The following is a 14,856-nucleotide window of genomic DNA, read 5'->3' as shown; positions in this document are numbered from 1 at the left end:
TCCTGAGCATATGAGAACAAATTAACCAGGCACCTCACACTCAAGAGAGAGTACCAATGCCCCCTGGACTTCAGCACTGTCCACTTCTCAGTTTTGGAGAAGAGAAGGAAAGGCTATTCCTGAGGTAACAAATAATGTTATACACAATGTCCTTCCTAGCTATTTTCCTTCACATAAGAGTGTGCAGAGGACTTTATAAGCTTTGGGGCTATTTAGATCATCAGATCTGATGACTACTAGCTATAAAACAAGTCTGTCCCATTGAGGTGCAATATAGCAGCAATTTCTCTCCCACAGGTTTTGGGAGAGAAACCAAGATGATCAGTCCAATTTCTAGAATATTGATTGGTTTGTTGTCTAATGTATTGGTGAAACTCAGCTTTAGAAATCCTCCAGCAGATTACAGTTTCTGCTTCTCTCATTCCTCTCCTTTCACTTCCCACTTGGCTCCAATCCAGAAAATCTACAATACAGAAAACCTTGCATAATCAGTTTACACTATTTGTGTCATAAGCAGCACAAGAAATTGAGTCAGAACAGTATAACTCCTCCAAAGAGACCTTTCTCATTACTTATATATCAGAAAGACAAGTCTCTGTCTCAACAGGGCTGTAATTTGCCCAGTCAGTTGTTGCAGAAAACTTGGAAGACTGGGTATAAATTACCTTGACATTACTCCAGTAATTTTTATAGGTTCCAGGGTGAATATTAATGTTGAGATAGATGAGTGTAGATATTTTTCCATTTCAGTCATGATTTATACTGAATGTTTATGTATAGGGATCTATTTTTTAAAAATAATAATTCAGAGGATACAATAACCTGCTTTATCTAGCAGAGTATTATCAGAAAGACCTAATTCTAACAATCTCAAAAAGAAAAACCATCTTTTCCAAGACTACACAAGTAGAAAAATATGAGTTATGTAATTTTTCATCTCAATAACTCTTTTTCCTAAATTGAATTCAAAATGCAGGATATATTGTACATGTTCAGAGAAAACCCCCCTCCAAAGGCAGTAGGTAATGAGGGGATTCCATCTCCATTTTCTACTGTTCACAGGTTGTTAAATATGCTGAGAAAATAACATCAAATTTGAGAAGGTATATTAGAATTTAATGGCCTTTTTTAAAAACTATTATGAACTAAGAGACACTTTCCTTTCTAAATATTTTCACAATGGACTAAATCACTCGAGTACCTCTGGTCATTTTTTTAGTATTTTGCTATCCACAAAGCAGTAAGTCATTGTAAGAAACAGAGCATGTATTAGTTTTCATGGGAAAGTGATAAGAAGAAAAAGTATTTTTAGAATTCTTTTCTAGGCTAATTAATCTGCCTTGAGCAGTCTATGTATGTAAGTAGGAGGCACTTAATCATCCTCCTGAAGCAGAAAGTGCAAGTTTTGTAACATGCATCCACTTGTCAGAATCAACCACGCACCTTTGAAACAGAGCCTTATTTTTAAAGCTGAAAAGATGGACACCCCTGAGCTCTCTAAGTGAAATATATGAAATTGAAAATACACCCAAACATAGTCCACTTAAATAAAATTAAGCATCCAAATCTCTGCAACTCCATTCTCATTGCTTTCTACACCTCTACTATTCTGAAAACTTCCAGTATAAGGAGGGCAAAACAGAAATATTCACTGGTTTATTAGAGAATGAAAATGCCCTTAGCTTATTGCCTAATTTACCATGTAAAAGGATTAATGTATCTTTTTGTATCTCATGATGTTGACATAGACAAAAATAGTACACAGATGTGTTTATTACAATTTGAAGGAAATCTCTGAAAATACCAGCGGCATCTGCCTTCAAGGTGTGGGTGGATTATATTCATAAAAATTACATATATTCAAATAAATAAAAATCACATTTCATATAAGCTTCTGAATTTAAAATTTTACTATTTTAGCTTTCCTGAATTTCTGTATAAAATCCTATTATCACTCTGGAAAGAAACGCCAGCCTTATTTTCCTTCAGGTCATATAGGATGTGAGGATGGTGATGACATACATAATTCCAAGGCAACTCTTTAAGATAAGATGCAATTGGACAAATAGATACAGAAAGTGTGACTTTCAGAATTTGAAAAGCAGAAAGAGACATTCAGGTACCATACACTTTTAAATGTAATCTCCTATAATGCAGAATGAATTTATTATTTATTAAATACTACAGCTGAAATGTCAAAAAGGTTAGAGGTCTAATATTTTGATAAGGCACATTGAGACAAATGAACCCATGTATCTGACTTCTCATCTACCTGCACTATCTCTTGCTATCTCTTAAAATAGCAGAAAAGAGTAATTATTACAAACCCAAGGGCATGGATAAATAGAGTGTCTGCCATCTTACATGCACTAAATGTCAGAGAAGAAAGATTGAAAGTACTGACTACAACAACTGATTTTCATCCTGTCAGAACTTTGCACATACTGAAAAATGAATATGATTTCTGTAGTAATCACATTACACCTCTTCTATCCATTTTTCATTAAAAAGTGGTACACAGAAGAATTTCAGGGGTACTGTATGCCACATCCTTGTAGCCACAAAGTCCTACACAATAATGAGGCAGATTTTTATCTAAACAGGTACTTATGTTGTTTTCCTTTAGTGGCCATACCTGATAACTCCATTGGTTTATGTCTTAAACTACTTAATTTCTATTTTCTTAACATGATTGATAGGATTGTTCAGACACTAAATAGTGATATTCAAAATGTGGGCTTAGTCACAAAATTACTAATAAACTCCAGACACTGCCTGGAAATTTTCCTGAAAAAGCCTACTAATTATTTTTCTTGATTTTATTGGGTTCATTCTTCTTTGGTTAAACATTTGTACAAATATTTTTTTTCACCCTGTCATGAAACACCTCATTTTCTTTAGACTGCATTTTCTTCTGCTATATACTAATAGGAGTCTAAAAAAGTCATGCATATCAACCAGGAGAAAAAAATAGAATCCTTTGGGGAAAAAAGAAAACAAACATTATGCTATGACTTAATAATGCAAATCAACGAACATTTTCATCCAATTCAACTTTTACCTCTATGTTCTGCCAGGGTGTTTCACTCACGTGTTGCCTGACAGTCTGGAAGCCTTGTCACCATATATCTTATGCTGAATGCTGGAGCAGGAGCAACACCCAGGGATATAATTGCAGTACCCAGTAACATAATTTTCCTCTGCATCTTTCCTAGAAGAAAGGATAGTGCTTACTTCTCTTGTAGCTGCTTGTGTTTACCAGAAATAGCTGCTTATGCAATTAGATTTTCACATTGTATTTTCTGTATTTTCCCTAAAAGCAGGATCAGATATGATCTATATAAGCAATCAACCATTATATTAACTAACCATAGAAGCTAGAACATTTTTCTTTAGTACAATGTAAATGATCCTGACTGAAGCTTCATTATGTATAGAGCACAAACTCCAAATGCCAACTTGCTAAGCTCCAGTGTTTTTGTGCACTGTTTCCTTAAGGCGAATTCTATCCCCGTGTCCTCTAAATCAGCGCGAACACATGGAGCACCAGATATTTTTATTTTATTATTGTCCATTTCTAGTGTCTGGATTCTAGCACGTTGTTGACCAATGTCATGTCATTCTCCAGCCATATATGGCAAATATTTTCAGTTTTTCTACTGACAGAATTGTTAGGCAATTCATTTTGTAGACAGATATTTTATTAATTAGAATTAGTTGTGAACGAAAATATTTCACTGATATAATGGAATGGGATCATAATTAGAAAAAACACAGCAGAATTTTATGGGAGAAATGTTTACTTCAAGAATGAGATTAATGTGTGATTAATCTTTCTTCAATACATGAGATCAGTGTATGATGTGACATTGAAAGAATAAATAGTTACTCCTTACTACAGACAACAAAACTAGAGATTAGAAACCAAGTGGGGACTCCCACTTGGTTGGAAATTTCCTTCTTCAACAGTAAGGGCTAAAGTAAAAATTTCCTTCTTCAACAGTAAGGGCTAAAGTAAAAACTTAACAGAATCTCATAGAAAGCAGTCGTGTTTATGTTTTACTTTCAAACAAAAACTTTAATTTCTACACTTGTGTGTCAAGGTTAAACTTTAATTTCTACACTTGTGTGTCAAGGTTAGTAAAAACTCTTTTTACTAACATGAGAAAGACTGAACCAGTTATTCAGTCTCAGTCAAAGGACAGAGCAGTAGTTTCAAAAATATGCTGATTTAATAATCAAAAAGTACCAATAGGCTAAAACAAATTCAATGCATAGCAAAGAGATCAAATTTACTCTAATGTCTAGCTATCCTTTTTTCTTTTCTTGTCTAGTTATTGAAGAAAGAATTATTTTGGTTGCATCTATCTGCACTAATGAAATAGGGCTACTGGCAAGAAAGTGGAATGGTCATAGTGACAGCATAATGTCTTTTTCAACAAAAAAAACAAGCATCCTTGATGCTTTGCATCTTGCAAAGACCAGCTTCTTTAAGGAATAAATCTTGTGTTTCCATGTAAAATCTCCATGCTCTTCCTCACAGAGAAAAGCACCAAACTAGAAAGTCTCACCTGTCTTACGAAGCTAATTCTGGATCATTGGTTTAATTTTTTGGTTCACAAGAGCTATTCATCAAACAAAACTGTAAAGCAAAGAAGGTATATAAAATATTATTAGATAACCAAGTCATCTAACTTTAAAAAATAGAATTTTCTGAAGTATAAGCACATTGATCAATTAGGCAGTTTAATGAATCTGTCATCTTGCATCAGTAATATTTTCTAAATGAAGTCATATTCAGTATAAAAGCCTTATTATTATTCAGAACACTTTTCAGCTACAGCTGTAAGATTTGATTAAATCAGTATGTGCCTAGTAGGAATAGTTGAGAAAAGCAGTGTGAAAATACATGCAATGTTCACAGTTCAAGAGGAACAAAATGCCAGGCTAAATTCCACAGATAAAATCAAAGTATGTATTAACCTCTACTTTTCTGAGATGTTTCCTATATTAAAGCAAAGTTTTTCTCAACTATTTAAAATTGTTAAAATTTAAAATGTTTTAAAATGCTAAAATTAGCAAAAAATAATACAATTTTTTGAGATTACTATGCATATAGTCCTGCAGCAGTCTCTCTGGCTGTTTTTGCTTCCTGCATACCAAAGCATGAAAGCTGATATAAAATTAGAAGAATGAGAAGTGAGAGGTCATAGAGTCACAGAATGGTGAAAATTGAAGCAGACCTCCAAAGGTCACGTTGCCCAAACCCCCTGCTCAAGCAGACCCATTTAGAACAGGTTGCTGAAGACCATGTCCAGGCAGCTCTTTAATATCTCCAAGGACAGAGATTCCACACTTCTTTGGAGAACCCATGCCAGTGACCAGTCACCCTCACAGTGAAAAAGTCTTGCCTGATATTCATCTTGAGCCTCCTCTGTTTCAGCTGGCATTCACTGCCTCTTGTTTGCTTACTAGCACACCTGAAAGGGCCTGACTCAATCCCTTGTGCACCCTCTCTTCAGGTACTTGTACTGTGCTGAGAGCACCCCCAGGTTTTCTAGGCTAAGCATTGCCTGCTGTCTCAGTATTTCCTACTACTCTAGGCCATTCACCATCTTTGCGGCCCTCTGCTGAATTCTCTCCAGTATGTCCATGTCTCTCTAGTACCAGAGAGCCCACAACTCCAGTCGTGGCCTTACCAAAGCTCTAAGCAGAGGGGAATGGTCACCTCCCTTGACTTACTGGCAGCACTTCAAATGAACCATTAACATTCTTTGCTCCAAGTGCAGATTGGTGGCTCATGTTCAGCTTGGAGACCACCAGGATCTCTAAGTTCTTTCTCAAAGCTACTTCCCAGCTGCTTGGTCTCTAGCATGTACAGGGACCTGGGGCTGTTCCTTCCCAGGTGCAGGACTGCACTTTGTCGTACTTCATTAAGTTCCTGTCAGCTCATTTCCCCAGCCTGTTAAAGGTCCTTCTGGATGGCAGCATGACCCTCTGGCATATTAGTTACTGCAGCTGATTTTGAGTCATTTCCAGAATTCAATGCTCATTCATAACAGTAGGACACAAAATTCACATGAATTTAATATGAAGAGGCAACAATTTCAATTAGCAATGTCAAAATTTTATTTTGATCTGCAGATCTTTTCTTATTTACATCAAAATATGTCTTATTTATGTTGAGGAGGCAGAGTTTCTGGCATTTACTAGAAAATAGGCTTTCAGGAACAGCCACCTGTAATTAAAAGCACCCACTCCTAGGTGCAGGTCAACAGGATTGATACATACTCCTAAAAGACCAGCATATAGAATATGTATGTTCTAAGAAAGGTTTATCAATGTGCTATGCTAATAGGCCTTAGAATCTCTTCCAAAATGGGTATGTATTTTTTGAATCATTATGCAGGTGTTGCTAAGAAACTGAAATATATTCTTTTTATCTTTAGTACGCAGGATCTAAAGTTTTGCATACCACTTTCATGACTCCTCTATTTTACCATTAAGTTGCCTTACCCACAGGAAATAAGAATCAAGCAAAAAAACATGAGATGGACATTATAAATTTCAGATGACAAAGCAGCATCAAATTAGCTATCAATTATTTGAAAGAAACTCCATATGTGTAGATTAGTATGTACACAGAAAAATGTTTTTCTGCAGATTGAAAGACTGGAGGAAAAAAGGAGATATAAAGGAAACTGACATGATTGAATATTGAAGAAAATATCAAATCATCAATTTTTTGCATATTTTTTGCATCAAAGGACCCTATGAAATCCAAAAGAGATTACAACAAATTGTTTATAATGCAACAATTTGTTTATAACCTCAATGAAGAGACGTTGCTGTGCTCTGGGTGGTTACCCACAGTAGCAGTACAAGTATAAATGAGGTAGATACTCATCACGTTCCTGCCCCTGCACTAGAACAAGGATTCTGCCTCAGGAAAAGGAGGTCTTTGGAAATCAGTTCATGATGCATGATGACACTTTGGCATGGCCTGCTGATACAATGGGAAGAGCAGAGCTGCTCAGATATACAAATAGAAACCACTACATACACCCTTTTACGTCATGGTTCTATAAATGCTTCACTCTGTTCCTCAGGATATATTATCTGGAGCATTATAAATTCAATAAAGTCAATTATTGTGAACTATTTCTAGGTAGACTACTCTTAAAAATCATGGATTTAAGTCTAAGTAATGTCTGCTTTTTCAGATCATGTTCTCTTTTGTATCGGAGATAAATAACAGATTCTGACGCAAAAGAGGGAGCTAGTATTCTATTTTAAATTCAAGTCTAATTTAAAAATATAACCTCCAGCAACTTCACTGTCACTACAATCAATCAAAGTGATAGCCTTGGAACTGCAAAGCACTTCCTAAGTCACATCTGTTACTGCAATATTTATGAATTGCTTTCCTCATCATAGCAATTTAACTGGTACTGTTATTACAGAGACAAGAACAGTCTCTGTTCTTGTCTCTGTAATATGATTAGCTATGATACCAGCTATCATACTATTATTTTCAAAATATTTTAATTGCTCTTGAATTACAAAACATATAGGCTATTTTTAAAGTATAAATACCACAAAAGATTACATACACTCTTGTACATGCACATAAATATGCTGACATGTGTACATTTTTTCTGTCAGCTGAAGGTCAGCGCTGTTTTTAAGCTAAAAAGGCTCCTCCATTCTCTTTTATTGAGAAGGAATATGTGCAATGTTGTCTTCCTACTTTACAAGCTAGAACAGATGAGAAGGAAAGCAATACTTTGTGTCGTATACACAACATATGCATTAATTCCCCAGTACCACGCAGCAGTTAGAGCTACCTTCCAGGAAGGACACAATTGCCTTCAAGACCAGTGATGAGAACCCTAAATGCTCCATGTCTGATCCTTGAAGAGGGTTTCCAAGCCTCAAGAGAGTGCACAAACGGGCCACAGGGACCAGACTAATGTACATCTGGCCAGGAGGAAACACACAGGGCTGCTCCCAGGGGTCATGTTTGTGTAGGTGCCTGACAAGAGGTGTAAAACTGGAGCTATAACCAGAAGACACTCTGAGCACAGAATCCACTCCTGGGGTAAACACTTGAAAGCTCAGATTTCTTGCCCAATTCTTTTGAGCCTAGTTATCTCATTTCCATCGAGTTATAATCTTGGATTTTTATTCTGGGAGGTATTGAAAAACACCTGAAGAACAACACAGTCATTAGTCACAGCCAGCACAGCTTCATGAGAGGAAATCCCAGCTTAGCAAACCTGATTTCCTTTTACAATAAGGTAACCCACCTAGTTATCAAGGGAAACCAGTAATAAGAGGTAATCTGTTAAGAATTCAACAAAGCTTTTGATACAGTCTCTCAGAGGATCATTCTGGACAAAATGTCCAGCACACATCTGAATAAAAACATCATGGGGTGAGTGAGCAACTGGCTGACAGGTCAGGTACAAAGGGTTAAAGAGAATGGGGTGACATAAGAGTGGTGACTTGTCTCTAGGCTCCACAAGGGCTCCATCCTTGGCCCTGTCCTCCTCAACATCTTCATTAGTGATGTAGCAAGACCAGATGGAATACTGAGCAATTTTACAGGTGATACAAAACTGGGAGGAGCTCTTGATTCCCTCAAAAGCAGAGAGGCCCTTCAGAGAGACCTCAACAAATCACCAACCATATGAAGTTCAACAAAGGAAAATGCTGGATTCTGCATCGGGAATGGGGTAACCCTGGATGTATGTGCAGACTGGGAAATCAGATTCTGGAAAGCAGTGCCATGGAAATGAGATCCTGGAGGTCATGGCAAACATGAGGCAGCAGCTCCCCATCCTGGGGAGCATTAGGCACAGCATGGCCAGCCGGGCAAGGGAGGGGATTGTCCCACTCTGCTCTGGGCTGAGGCAGCCTCATCACGAGTGCTGGGGGCAGTTTTGGACACCACAGTGTAAGAAGGACATTAACTATTAGAGAAAATCCAAAGGAGGGTTTTGCATACCACAAAGGTGATGAAGGGCCCTGAGGGGAATCCATATGAGGAGTGGCCAAGGGCACTTGGGTTATTCAGCCTGGTGACAAGGAGACTGAGGGGAGACCTCACTGCAATCTACAACTTCCTCATGAGGGGAGGAGCAGACACTGATCTCTTCTTTATGGTGACCAGCAAGAAGACCCCAGGGAATAGCCTCCCCTGTGTGAGGGGAGGTTTAGATTGGATCTTAGGAGAAGGTTCTTCACTCATAGGGTGTTTGGGCACTGGAGTAGGCTCTCCAGGGAAGTGTTCACAGCACCTGAGAGAGTTCAAGAAGTGTTTGGACAATACCCCTGGACACCTGTGTGACTCTTGGAGATTGTGTTGTGCAGGGCCTGGAATTGGTCTCAAGGATCCTTGTGGTCCCTTCCCACCCAGCTAGTTCTGGGATACTGCGATTATTTTTATTGCTTGTATCTGTCTATGACTTATTTGCAAGTCCCATAAAAAATTGCAGGAATCCCACACTATTCTTACAGCCATGATTTCTGGTGAGTACAATTTGCAATATTTATAAGTCATTTGTGAACATTGGCAGTTTGCTGAATAAGGATTTCACTAGAGCTGCCCACTGAATCTTCTTGTTATGATTTAAACAATCATAAGCCAACCAAAGACTGATCTGTGGCTTAGGCTTCAGTGGAATAATAAAACATAATTCTCAGTATCATTGCAACTGTCAGACATCTCAGAAAGGACCCAGATAAAGAATGGGAATTGCACCTCTCTTCTGATTTATTTCACTTTTATCAGACTTTTTAAAAATATTACATTGGGATCTTATACCTCAATTAAACAGTTGTAAGTTTTCTCAAGACAGTACAGGCTACAGGCATATTTTTTTCCTTTTCTAATTTACTCTTACTTCTTTGAAATTCCTTATAACTACAAAATAGCTTGATTGAAATCCAAAAGGGTTAGTAAAATGGCTTGGAACCATACATAAATGTTTTGACTTGCAAAAATTTTTATTCCTGTGCTTTAGCTCTTGCCTAACACAAGTAATACAGTTGTGTGAACTCAAGCAAGAGCTAGGATGTGCTCCAAAACTGGAGTGCTATCCTGATTATGCTCTGTTCACAGCAAAATCATACAAGCAGAAAAACAAGGCTTCCTGTCAGACTGTCTGCTGCACCTGAAGTTTTTAAACTTAAAAGCCTAAATTTAAGTAGGCTGCAACAGTTCCACCCTTCCTTCTGGAGCTAAGTATATTTAGACACTGATGACAGTCCCTTTGAGAGCAGTCCCTGAAGTACAGTCTTTTTTCATTTACCAGAAATAGTATGATAAGCAGTGTAATACATAAATACTGCCCTGATATAATCTATAATTATTAAAGTTGATTTGTATTATCTGCAAGTACACAGGCAAGGTCCCTCTGACCCTAGCTTCATATGCCCTTGCTTTTTTCAACAGATGTTGAAAAGATGGCAGCTTTAAAAATCTCATTAGTGTACTATTGATGGGGCCTGAAGGAAGTTGTCTGTGACAGATCATTTCCCCCCCCCAGACCTTGTTGAACAATGGAGAGTAGCAGTCCACTTCTTTGAAACTATACAAACTATATACCTTTACAGTTTAGCCTACTTTAATTTTATAAACTGGAGAATATGACCTAGCCCAGTCTTAGCTCATAAAAAACTATGAGCAGTCATAAATCAAAAACTATCTCATGGCTTTTATCAAGTAGGTAATATTATGGCAGATCAAGGGAGATTTTCTTCCCCCTCTACTCTGCTCTCTTGACACCCCACCTGGATTATTGTGTCCCACTCCAGGATCTTCAGCAGAGGAAGAATACAGACCTGCTGGAGTGACTCCAGAGGAGGCAACAAAGATGATCAGAGGGATGGAGCACATGTCCCATGAAGACAGGCTGAGAAAGATGGAGTTGTTCAGCTTGGAGAAGAGAAGGCTCCAAGGAAACCTTATAGAACCTTCCAATATTTAAAGGGGCTCTACAAGACAGTTGTGTAGCCATGATATTTTCTGAAAAATCCTCTCCTTAGGATTTTTTTCTCCTGAGAAGCTGAGAGGCCTCAGGAACAAAATGTAAACAATAATTATCTGCCTCTGTGGAATGCAAGAGGTGCATCTGTGATTGGTCTCATGCGGTTGTTTCTAATTAATGGCCAATCACAGTCAGCTGGCACAGACTCTCTGTCCGAGACACCAGCTTTTGTTATCATTCCTTCTTTTTCTATTCTTAGCTAGCCTTCTGATGAAATCCTTTCTTCTATTCTTTTAGTATAGTTTTAATACAATATATACCATAAAATAATAAATCAAGCCTTCTGAAACATGGACTCAACATTCTCGTCTCTTTCCTCATCCTAAGACCCCTGTGAACACTGTCACACAGCTGGAGAGGGAATTTTTACAAGGGCATGTAGTGAAAGGACAAGGGCTAATGGTTTTAACTGAAAGAGAGTAGGTTTAGGTAGGATGTTAGGAAGAAATTCTTTACCTGTGGGGGTGGTGAGGCACTGAAACAGGTTGTCCAGAGAAACCATCAATGTCCCATCCTTGGAAGCGTTCAAAGCCAGGCGAGATGGGGCTCTGAGCAACACAGTCTGATCCAAGTTGTCTCTGTCCACTGTAGAGAGGCTGGAACTAGATGGTCTTTACTGAGGCCCATCCTGACCCAAAACATTCTGTGATACTATGATATCATACTGCAAGGAAAACAAGAAAGAGAACACATTTCTCCTCGTTTTTGCTTCAGCGCTCTACTAAAGTCTATTTGCCATAGGCTCACCATAACCTTTTTTCAACACATTTGACAGAATGTGTTCTATCACTGTTGTTATATTTCAGTCCTTGCAGAAAGTGATGCCCTAAGTGTAAAAAAAGGTGGATTTAAAGTATAAATTCAGGGAAGAAAAATACCAATTCTTATGGATAGAAATGTTCATTGATATTATCACCCAAATATCCAACCTTTAAATACTTTTATTATCAGAATTTCCAGTGAACTAGCTGTTCTGCCCAAGATTGACAGTTATTCATTCCCTTGATAGTTGACAATTATGTAAATCAATCATCCTTAATGAAAAGGGAGTTTGTTTACATACTTACCCTTTTGTATGTGCTCAGTTTGATTACAACTTGGCAAAGCATTTCAGAACTTGCTTGTTCATTATGATTTTTGCCATTGTATCTAATAACTCTTATTTTAATCATATATTGTAAAACAGTGACACTTAAAAGAGAGACTATTCTAACTTGCTCTGATTTTTTACTATTATTACTATTTTAGTAACAGTAACCTAATAAAAATTTCCTACATACTTTCAAAAAGTTTAAGTTTACAATTCTCATCTTTCTAGCTCTTGGCTATTCAACTCATCTTGAAGACGAAATGTCTCAGGAGTCCCAAAACCATGAGTAAGCATTTTTGTTTACTAATGTCATTCTCATGCTGCTACACATGGCATAAAAAAGCCACAAAAATGAGATGAATTGCATAAGATACAGGCTGAAAATAAAAAACAAGACACCAAGAACTTCAAGAATTTACTTTCTACTTTTACAAAACCTCAAAGGGGGAAAAAAGATTAGTTTTATTAAAGATATTTGTTATATATAAGATAGAAAACATTGGAAAAGACCAGCATGATACTCAGGGAAAGAAACCTAAAATCAACTTTCATTTCTGTTTTCTGTACATCACTTTTTCAGTTCTTACATTCAATTGTTTTTCCCAAGAGTGCAGGTGTCCAACACCACTGCTGTCTTGGAAGACACTTTCACATGCTATTCTGAGTGTTGTCTTCTCAGTGTCACAGCCCACTGAAAGAAGAAATTCAGATTATTTTGGTGGCTCCAGAACAAGAAATATAATTTTTCTGTATGCACAGGTAAAAGCGAAAAGTTTTTGTACTTCATGCTTGCTCTTTATTGTTTTTCATCTACAGTTAAATACACACCTGCAAAAAAAAAAACAGAAATATGGAAGTAGGAATACACATGACATTTCAATTTTACTGTTCAATTTCTCTATTTGCAGTATGTGTATGTGTGCACACACACACACAAAAGAAGAAATAAAAAAATTAGTGAAATTGGAAGCTTTCTGTTCTGATAAGAACAGAAACGTGGCACTAGAGGATTTCTGAGCCTGCATCTTTCATCCCTTTCGCATCACTATTCACAGCAAATTTACTGCTCAAACAGTTGACAAATTCAGACTTAAGACTGAGACCAAGGATACTTTTTCCTCTTTCAGTATTCACAGGGCACCTAGCAAAACATGGCCATACTTGTTCAGGTCCACCAGGTGCTTCTATAGGAACAGAAACAGCTGTTTGTACTGCAGTGCAATACCTACTAGCAGAAATTCTGGGAAGCAATTTAGAAAATTATGCTATTTCAACCTGCCATTTCCTTTTATAAAGGAAACTTAAAACATACTGACTGATTTTTGATTAATTTTCATAGAGTCATAATTTTTGTTTCCTTTGCCTATCAACTGTTAAAAGGGGAAAACTAAACTTTCAGCTTTAGGCTATCCCATCTAACTTCCAGTACAGACATACACGTGCCTGAAAAAAAAAAAGAGTCATTGTGCTAAATTTGTCCATCTGATATCCCCCTGGGTTCAGAGTTCCCAAAACTAAAGAGCATTCTCTTTCAGCAATATCTAAATGCAAGTGAGTTTAATTTTAAGGGATATGTATATTAGGAAACATGGAGGCTATTCGTAGGTTTTCAGGCTTTTAAGAACTTTATTCACTGTGAAAGCCTAGTTTCAATATCCATTATAGAATAAAGTGATAAAGAATGATCTCAGTCTTGAAAAATTTGTGGTCATTTTGCCTTCCTTGCTGCCCTACTTTCTACCAAATCTTGCTGGCAGTAACATCTGGGATATTTTCTTTATTGTCCAGCATTAACCTATACAGTGAGTACACTGAACTCGAATCATACATCCTTCAATTTTGAGGAGCCCTTTTGGGCACCAGGTAAAAGCTTGCATATAACATCAGCAGATTAACACTCATTTGTCTATGGAGCATAAGACAGTTTCATTCCCACTTCATGTAGCAGTGCAGTGTCCAGTACCAGTGGATCATAAGATGACACAGATAAGTGAATGAGATGCCAATGAGCTGCAGCTTTTTACACAAATAAATATAAACATATCTTTTATTTGCCTTTCATGTCAGATTGATTAAAAATATATAAACATTTATTTCTGGTATATAGATGAGTGAAATTACTAGATAACAGCAATAAAATAAAATAGAGCACGGTATTAGGTCATCTGATAGGAAATCGCACAATAAAAATTATGGGTGTGATAATTTGAAAACTATTATTACCTATCAATTCTTGACTGACAAAAAGTGCAGAATGGAAGAATCAGTATCTAACATTATATTTTAAAAATACACCACACATTACTGTATATGGATTCTTAATGAAACTAAATAAAAACTTTTCATTAAAGGTAAATTTTTGATACTTCAGTTCAATCAATACTAAAAATTAAATAACATTTATTTACTTTTTGTACTGTAATTAAAAACATAAACCTATGGAAATATTTCCCTGAATTGTGGCATACAAAATATGTGTTAGCCTGATTAGAATCTTATTTCGGCAGTTCACTGAATGATTTTAAATACCTACAGGATGTGTTGGCTACCAGAGAAGTTAGACTTTAAGTTGTGTTCGGCAATCCGAATGCCAAAATTACATTCCTTTTTGAAAGGTATAGGGTATATTAATTTGAAAATTAATCTGACATTGTAAACAGACAATTCCTCTCAGCAGTATCTTCTATAGTTACAGAGCTCTGTCATACATCA

At 36.8% G+C, this 14,856-nt stretch overlaps 1 protein-coding gene across 1 annotated transcript in view; it reads right to left on the bottom strand.

Moving 5' to 3' along the window:
* Positions 1-14,856, bottom strand: part of ARAP2 (ArfGAP with RhoGAP domain, ankyrin repeat and PH domain 2) — a 271,367-nt gene that overhangs the window by 206,269 nt on the left and 50,242 nt on the right. The window contains exons 9-12 of the mRNA XM_077177631.1: positions 12,732-12,835; positions 11,511-11,718; positions 4,572-4,642; positions 3,062-3,211 (exon numbers count right to left, since the gene is read on the bottom strand). The gene's annotated coding sequence lies outside the window, so the exon portion shown is untranslated. The remainder of the gene's footprint in view (positions 1-3,061; positions 3,212-4,571; positions 4,643-11,510; positions 11,719-12,731; positions 12,836-14,856) is intronic.

Source organism: Agelaius phoeniceus, chromosome 4 (genome assembly GCF_051311805.1).
Source record: "Agelaius phoeniceus isolate bAgePho1 chromosome 4, bAgePho1.hap1, whole genome shotgun sequence".
Taxonomy (NCBI): domain Eukaryota; kingdom Metazoa; phylum Chordata; class Aves; order Passeriformes; family Icteridae; genus Agelaius; species Agelaius phoeniceus.
This window is presented reverse-complemented; position numbering and strand designations above follow the sequence as displayed.